The following is a 9,708-nucleotide window of genomic DNA, read 5'->3' on the forward strand; positions in this document are numbered from 1 at the left end:
GATCAAATATCTTCCACTATACGAGTCCTTGATACGACACATGCCAATCCCTATAAATCATACCCCTAAGTCGTAACCATTCCAGTGACCAAAACCATCCTATCAACAAACACTGATCAGTATACGACATGACCATAGCACTCGTACCCCAGCATACGACTCATACTCATGAGTTGTATTGGGTCCGAAGAACGATATTCTAGGAAATTTTTTAAGGGTCAAAACCCAGGATGTTTCAATGAAATTGCAAGATGAAAACCCGCCCGAAGAATCAGGTGATGCAATTGCAAGTCAGGAGCTCGCCCGGAGAATGGGGTGATAAAATTGAAAGTCAGGAGCCCACCTGGAAAATAGGGTGATAAAATTATTAGTCGGGTGCCCGCACGAAGAACAGGATGATAAAATAGCAAGTCGGGAGCCCGTCCAAAGAAAAAGATGATGAAATTGCAAGTCGGGAGCCCACCTGGAGAACATGGTGATGAAATTGCAAGTCGGGAACCCGTTTGGAGAATAGGGTGATGAAAATTAAAAGTCAAGAGCCCGTTCGGTGAACAGGGTGATGAAAATTAAAAGTCAAGATCCCGTTCGGTGAACAGGGTAAAGGAAATTGAAAGACAGAAGCCCATTCAGAGAAAAAGGTGAAGAAAATTGAAAGTCAGGAGCCCTCTTGGAGAATAGAGTGATGAAATTGCAAGTCGGAAGCCCGCCCGAAGAACAGGGTGAAGGAAATTAAACGTCAGAAGCCTGCCTAGAAAACAGGGTGATGAAATTGCAAGTCAAGAGCCCACTTGGAGAACAGGGTGATGAAATTACAAGTCGAGAGCCCACTCAGAGAACAGGGTGAAGAAATTAAAAGTCAACAAATTGAAGAAATAACAAGTTAGGAGTCCGCCTGAAGAACAGGGTGAAGAAATTAAAAGTCAAGCAACAAAGTAAAGAAATTGAAGGTCAATAGATTGAAAAAATAGCAAGTCAGGAGCGCCTGGAGAATAGGGTGAAGAAACTAAGAGCCAAGCAACAAGGTGAAAATTGTAAGTCAGGAGCCCACTTGGAGAATAGGGTGAAGATTTTTAAATTCAGGGTCAAAGATCAAAAGTCCCATATGAAAGAACATGATCAATGTTCGAGTTCATCTTCAACACCAAATTTTGCATGGGAGAAGAATCTATTTGCAAGTTTGGTTCAAAGAAAATCGGATATGTTATCACTTGAGAAAGCATTGAAGACTCAAGACAAGAATCAAGATAAGCTGTATAGATAGGATTTTGTAATTTCATATAGGGAAAAGTCATTATTTTCATCCTAAGCTATACTCGAAAAGTCAAAGACACGCCTAAACTATTTGAGTGACCTATCACATACATATACTATATAAAAGTAATTTTTTCTACACCCTGTAAAGTATAATAACACTTGCATAAGGTATGGTGTTGCATATGTGTCTGCTCCGTCAGCGCAACGTTAGCATAATACGAAAAGAGTAATAAATTTACTATTTTCACAATTTTTTCTTTTTAATTTAATTTTTTTTTTCTTTTTCTTCTATATCTAGGACAAAATCTCCACTGTTATAGTGTATATCATAGTTGTACCATTAATTAATCACCACCATAAACTTTATCCCACCAACAAAGTTACCATAACGGTCAATTTGTTCTAACCATGATGTTCATCCGTAACCCATCATCTCTTCTTTGAAAAAAAAAAACCGTTTTTCGTCTTCATTGATTTTTCATTGAAGTAAGAAAGCTTTTCTTTTAGAATGAAGGAAGAGATATATGGACAAATCTATCAAAGATATTAAAAAAATTTAAATTATTAGATAGAAGATTAATGATGATGATTAGATAATTAATCAGTGATATTGTGATAAAAATCGATGGTGATAAGTGAAATTAACGTCGATTCGATGAGGGTGGGAGATAGGGGCAAAGAAGGTGCATTAATTAGGGGTGAGGGTGGAGTTTAGGGAGGTGGCATTGAAGAAGATATGTTAGTTGGAGTGGGGGTGGAGTTTGGGGTAGGGGTGACGATGGTTTGGGGGTGGGGGAGGGGAGATGCGATTCTGGGGTTTGGGGAAGGAAGGTAATATTTTAATTTTAATTATTTTTTTGCTTTAATTTATAATTTGACACGCTTTTTTTAATTTAAATAATTATTTTTTTCGCGTTAAATTTAGGGGTAAAAAAATTTATCTTTAAGTAGTTTAGGCGTGTACTAAGTCACTTCGTGTGTCTTCGACTTTTCGGATATAGTTTAGGGTGAAAATGATGACTTTTCTCTTTCATTTATATGGTAAACTTGTAATTTTCATTTTTGATGTAATGACAAAGTCGCAGACCGAAACCTCGACGGGACCTCACTCGATTCTCCAACTCGATATAGTCCCCTCCTTGTCAATCTTGAAACTATAGGTGACTTGATACCCGCATAACCTGGGATAGGTAGGATGCCCATAATCAAGACTCAGTTGCACTCCATTCTTCTGTTTCTTTTTCTTAAATAATGGTCGGGTCAAAATTTTATCTCGTTATTTACTTTTTTATTTGCAAATACTTTATGTTCACAAACAAAGAGAGACATAATGTAGACATGTAATTTTTTCTTTTCAAAAATTAATTTTATTCATTTTTATCTCACTTTACTATGTAACCTACCCCATGTAATATCCCTCCACTAAAAATAAAATAATAAATTTTCAACAAAATAATTATCTATCCTAACTAATTTCGACAGCTCACCAGTTACACCCCATACCCACGTACCCTTTCACGCTTTTGGGCACCCTTCCGCTTTAACAGAATACACGCACGTATACCCACACACATCACCTTCTACACATACACAAACAGCTATACAAAATATACACACTCCTCCATCTCCATTATTCACAGAAGAATACACTCACACACTAATCGAAACACACACTACACATCACAGCAACACACACAGATTGATATACACACTCTCACACCACATCGGAGATACTCACAAAAACTTACAGACCTCACCGGAAAAGTCACACACACACCGACACACACCCATATACACATACGCATGCAGAACCAATGAAAAGGGAGAGAAGCAGTGAACAAGAGGGAGAATAGAGGTTGAAAACAGAGGGAGCTTGATCGGATTTGGAGGGAAAATAGGGGAATTGAGAATGAATCGGAGAAGAAAACGAGAGGAAGGAGAGAAAGAGTGATTGGAAAACAGTGAGGGGGAGTAACAGAAAAACAGAGGAAGAGACCGGAGAACAACGAGGAAACTGGTCGGAAAACAGTAAAGGGAAGAAAGAAAACAGATCGGCCTTCAATTTTCTGGTAAACTTTTCGCCGGAATCGCCATTACCATCGGAAATGCGACTTGTTATCCGTTTCCGTCACTGTCTGAGATCACCGGAGCTCCGGCGATACAAAAAGCATAACCCCGACCGAACCCACTTCCATTTCCGGCAAAATCCTCGAGAAATAACCGAAACGGACCGGTTTTTGACCGGTTGCGTGGAGTTTAGGTTGTTCGATTTGCGGGTTCGTTTGTTGAGGTTCGATTCGATGTTCTCGGCGCGGACTTCATCTTGTTTAATTGAGTAATACTTGGTTGAAAGCAGCATTAAGGTCCATTCTTCAACTCATTCTCGATTAATGTTGATTTTGATATGTTTGGATCATCCTAAGTGATTGTTGATATTGATTAATTGATTGTGTGAATCGGATAATTAAATGAGTAAGTCTCAATTTGGGGGTAAATCTTAATTTGGGGTGGTATTGAAAGTGGGCTAATTCATAATGTCATTTGGTTTATTTAATGTGTTATCTTGATTAATTTTGATGTTGTTGAACGCAATAATATCATGTTTTAGGTTGAAATTGATAGGCAAACGGTAGGTTGGGTAGGTAAATTTAGGAATGGTGGATTGTTGAATATTTGAATATTTGTTGAATGATTTTTATTTTATCGCACGAAATTGTATTCATTTGTCGGGGAATTTCCCGAAGAAAATTGTAGTTGTTCATTGGGGAATGCCTCAACGTATTATGTCTTCGAAGGAGGTTCGCGAGGAAGGCCCGAGGCATTGAGTAGAACATAGTTTAGAATTAGTTTAGGTTTACATTTTAGTACCTTTTTCATTTTGAGCCTTTATCAATGGGATATTGGGATTGGACACTATTTTCGGCATTTTGATTGTTTGTTTGTTTTCTTGTTTGTTTGGTACGTGTCCTATGTGAGTCTTATCATTTCATAGTGTCGTACTAGCTGATATGCTCCACGAAGCGACCGTGGTCGAACCACGGGACCGAGGGGTGCCTAAAACCTTCCTCCTGGTCAACAGAATTTCTTAATCGGAATCTTTATTTGCAAATCAGTTTAAAGAGTCAAAATCGTTTTGAAAAGGGATTTTCAAAGGTGACTTGGCACAGTAGGTTTATGCCAAGTGGCAACTCTGAGTTTAAATGATCCTTTTTCGAAATAATTTTTTATTTTTTGTCACCTTAATAATAAAATCTTTTTTGAACTTAAAATCATATTCTTTTTTTTGGTGAAAAAAGGGGTGTGACAGTAAGTCATTGGAAGCAACTGACTTTGAGCAGCCTTAGTTGTTCCTCATTACTTGATTTTTGCTGGATATAAGAATGAGGATAGCTGGACTGACCGGAGGAATTGCTTCGGGGAAGAGCGCTGTCTCCAATCTTTTCAAGGCTCATGGCATTCCTGTTGTTGATGCTGACATTGTTGCTCGTGTAACTACTTTTTCCTCTTGCTTTTATCATTCTATTACTAGGTTCATTTTGTTTTTTATTGAATGCAAAGAGTCGTTAATGTTTGTACTTTAGTTATTGTATCTCCATCCACTAAATTTTGTAAATCCTTAGATAAAGCTTTTTACTAACAAAAACATGAAATTATGTAGAATGCTTTGAAGAAAGGAACTGGTGGTTGGAAAAAGGTTGTGGCTGCATTTAGTGAGGACATCTTACTGGATAATGGAGAAGTTGATCGTGCAAAGCTAGGTCAAATAGTATTTGCTGATCCTTGAAAACTTCAGCTTCTTAACAGGTAAAATAGTTATGAAACTATGAAATAGTTGCTGAGCAAAATTCTACTACTAAAGAGTTCCTGGTTTATTGCTATTAATTTTACATGCTCAACTGTAAGTCAGATATAAGGTGAACAAAAGGTTAAAAGAATAAAAAGGAATAGCCCGGCAGCTGATTAGTCCTGTATTTGCTATGTCAATTGGATATTTGTTGTCAGATCAAGAGAAGAAGAAATATAGTCCTGCATCTTACTTTTTCTCATTTTCACCAGACATACATCAACAAGAAAGAGACATCTAGAAAAAAATTGTGTATCTGGAACTGAACCTATCGCTGATTCTGGTTTGCTTTCATCATAGTGATTTTGGAGCTTCCTTGTGAACTTTAAGGTTTCCACAAAAAATGAGACAGTTTGCTTCCATGTCTTGGTAATTGAGAATCCTCATCAACCAACTTTTGGAGTGATATTAGGGATGAACTCAGAGAAATTGAAACTACAAGTAAACACTAGAGATATCAAAATTTTTACATATCAAAATATTGGAACTAAATGCATAAAAAAGCTTTTATAAATGGCATTTGTTTGACTTTAAAAATGAAAGCTCGGTGCACTAACCTCGCGCTATGCGCGGGATCTTGGGAAGGGCCCTACCACAAGGGTCTATTGTATGCAGCCTTATCCTGCATTTCACAAGAGGTTGTTTACTTTGACTTTGGTCAGTAAAAAAAAAATCATCTCATTGTATTGGCGGATTAGCAACTCTTTGAAAAATGAAGGCCTACAGATGCCGCGTGGTTGAAGCTATTTCCATTCATTAAGGCATGTGAAGATAATTGCAGGATTGCTGTTTCTTGCTGGACTAGATTCTGCTTAAGTTAAAGTGCTTTAGTAATTGCCTTGAAAGCAATGTTCTAAAAGAACTACATCTGCATAAGAAAGGATAGTATTATTATCTGCATTGAGTCTTTTGGAGAACGCATGCTGGATAAATGTCTTTGAAACTAAATGTCACCTCTAAAAATCAGGTACTACCTAAAACCTCGTCTACATGGTCATGGAGTTTAGAAGCGCATTAGAGCTCTATGTAACAAGTTCCACCATCTCAGTAGCTTCCAAGTCGGGGATGGAATGAAGATAAACTTCTGGGAAGATTCATGGCTAGGTTATTCTCCCCAAGAAAGCAATAACTTTAACTCTTTAATATCTCCTCCAATGCCAAGGCAGTAATTGAAGACATTATATCTTACTATGGCTGGGACATAACCAGTAGGAGAAGTTGTAGTGATTTAGAACTTGATGGGGTGATCTATACTTCTTTTTTTTTTTAAATGGTAAAGATGATGGTTTGATCTATCTTCTACAGCTCCTCACCAGTTGTACCAAACTCCCCTCGATGGCTGGTAGCAAGGGATTTTCGTCTTACAAAAACTAATCCTCAGAAGAGAAGAATGAACCCTGGCAGCATGCGACCACCTTCTGAATCCCATTTTGAAGTAACAAAATCATCTTCTCCTGCACTGCATTTTCACATTTTAGATTTTTTCCTTGTTGTTAGACTGGATTATACCAAAATGTATGTTTGAGCTCCATTGATGTTGGAACAGAAAGGGAACTCACAAGGCAGTAACTAATACATGGAACTCTACCCAAGCAGTCTTTGGTTGGTTGATATCAAGGGAACTAAATCTTAGAATTTGTTAAGGCAAAAAGGAAAATTTAATTACTTAAACATCGGAGTAATCTTTGGTGTGACTTGGCAGTTTGTTATTGATTTTTAAGTTTCTGAGTACATAAAGCAGCATATAATGTATCTTTTGTGTGCAAATCCCCTACCAGCATCTGCTAATACTGGTTTACACCTGTAAAAGCCTACCTTATAAAAAATAAAATAAAATTATCCTTTCTATTGGAGGAAGTTGTTCAAAGAACAAGATCACATTTAACAGAATGAAGAGTCTGGTTCTTACTGAACAGTGGGTTGATTAACTGGTGATCACGGTTCAAATCTAATGTAACATGGACTGAGAATATATCAGTGGAAGAATCCATGCAAGCTTAATTAAGAACAGAACAATATGGAAACAATGGATTTAAGTAAACGCTATCATTTTTTAGGATTAAGGCATAGTTTTGTTACATTATATCAGGTCATGTGTTTTCCTTATTTTTTTTTGTTTAGTTAGAGATTTGTATATCAGTTTAGAAATACATCTAGATTTAGAGAAGCTACAGGTTACAGAAACTCTTAGTAGTCTTAAAAGACAACCTATAGAGTGGTGGAATAAAGCAGCCTGAACAGAGATAGAGGATTCATATAGTCAACCTCAGATTACTTTGGGAATGAGGCTTATTTGATTGATTGTTTAAGAGTACAATTCCAACAACAAACATAGGAGTTACTCAACTTTGTGGGCATGCTTGAAGATTTAATATGGTCTATATAGTAGTTTTATGGCAATAATGATCTAAAGTTGGCCTGATGAAATTGTTTGCTTTATCGTTGGCAATACTGCTGCCTCTGGAGAAGATAAGCAGCAGTAAACTGTACTTAAATAACAAAATATGAGGCTACTATTTCATTTTAATTTTTTTTGTTGATAAAAGGTAACTATTTTGTAAAGATAGCACCAAGAAGGTGCTGTCAAAAGTATTTATAAACTGCGAAAAAATGCATCTCTTTTTATTCTTAAAGATATTATACTATAAGTTTTGTCTCTGCTCCAGCATCATTAATATAACTCTGTTTACACCAAAAATAAATCAAAAGTAAACCGTTCATTTTGATTAGAGTTGTCGATATGAGCCAGCCCAGCCCATCCGGATTAGCCCATACGGGCTTTGGAGTTTGACGGGCCAGGCCAGGCTGGCCCATCAACATGACAGGTCAGAAAATAGCAAGCTCATCCCATCACACTATGGGTTGCGGGCCTCCACGGGCCAGCCCACTTTTTAAAATATATTATTTTTATAATCTTAATTTAAATTATAAATTATTAATTACATAAATATTTACAATATAATATTAGATAAAGTTACTACATGTTAATCAAGTCTCAAATTTACAAAAAAATTCTAATAATCTGTGAAATTAAATAACCTTTGACACCAAATTCAAACCAAATAGAGATATTGAAAAACAAACGAAACTGTTAATGAGAAATAATATAACTAGCTAAATAGCAGTATTAACCTAATTTTATTTTAATTGATCAAAATAAAACACAAAAAAATATCAATATCTAGTCCATAATGAACTCCTCGAAAAAAAACTCACATGACACTTATGGCGTGTTCAACATTGCCACATCATCTTCGTTAAACATATTTAATTCCTTAAAAATTTAGTATTTTTTTTTTTAGTTATTTATATATTTTATAAATATGTTTAATATTTAAATATCTATGATGGTCCAAACAGACTTTGTCTGGACTCATTTTTTATTCTTAGTACTCTATTCTATTTTTTAATTATTTTTAATTTGACCCACGGGCCAACCTAGCCCATATTTCTCAAGCCCCACGAGCCAACGAGTTTAAACAGGCTGGGCTAAAAAGCCCTGTTCTTAAACGGGCTGTAAAAATCAAAGTCCAACCCTATCAATTTGCGGGCTGGGCCGGGCCCATATTGACTGCTCTAATTTTGATCTTCTCAATGGGCTCTCCTTTGTCTTCAAAACATCTAGCATTTCTCTAGTTTCCACTTTCCACCATATGCTTGCTGCAATAGATGCTACTATTTATTTCTTGCTTTACTCTAAATAATATTTAGGCCTAGTTTTATCAGATTGCCTAAGAGTTGAATTGGTGCAGTATCACATAATGGTTTCTTTTGCAATGTAAGGTTTTGAACATGGAATTATGTCTCTGTAGGTTGCTAGCACCATTTATCTCGCGGCATTTTAATGGAAGTTTTGAAGTTGTGGATACAGGGTTGCTCCATTATTGTTCTGGATGTTCCTCTTTTGTTTGAGGACAAGATGGATAAGTGGACTAAACCCATTGTTCATTTGGTTTGACCCTGAGACACAGCTGCAGCGGCTCATGACAAGAGATGGATCTATGGAGGAGGCCAAAAGCAGGATAAATGCACAGATGTCCCTGGATCTCAAGAGGTCAAAGGCAGATATTGTAATTGATAACACCAGCTCACTGGAAGCTCTGCATGAGCAATTCCAAAAAGTTTTAACTGAGATTACAAAACCCTTGACCTGCATTGAGTTTATGCTCTCAAGAAATGGAGCTTTTCTGGCGTTGTTCTCCACTTTTGTCAGTGTTGCTATATTCAAGAAAAGTTCATGAAGTTAATGACTCATATATTTTGAACTAACACACTGAATGCACAGAAGACACACTAATCGAGCACTACTTTTGTGTACTGTTTATTTTTTTTTAAAAAAAGAAGCTGTTTATGTAATTCCAATGCTTTATTAGATACTCGTGTGATATGTTTAAAGTTGAAGTAGGATACTTTCGATCATACACTTGAACTGACTCATTAAAGTAAAGGATCATGATATATTTTGGTGTTTCTTTGGAGCATTTTGGTGTTTCTTGAAATAAACCCACAAATATGGTTGTGCATGTCCACGTTTTTCTTCAAACAAGATGTTGCATTCTGAGGATTGGAAGTGCTGAATCTGGCAACATAGCACTAGCTTCATCAAACTT

The 9,708-nt window shown here is 36.5% G+C and overlaps 1 pseudogene; it reads left to right on the forward strand.

Moving 5' to 3' along the window:
- The first annotated feature begins 2,755 nt into the window (after nt 1-2,755).
- LOC107867904 lies at nt 2,756-9,568 on the forward strand (annotated as a pseudogene).
- Nucleotides 9,569-9,708: the final 140 nt, after the last annotated feature.

This window comes from Capsicum annuum, chromosome 4, assembly GCF_002878395.1.
Source record: "Capsicum annuum cultivar UCD-10X-F1 chromosome 4, UCD10Xv1.1, whole genome shotgun sequence".
Taxonomy (NCBI): Eukaryota; Viridiplantae; Streptophyta; class Magnoliopsida; order Solanales; family Solanaceae; genus Capsicum; species Capsicum annuum.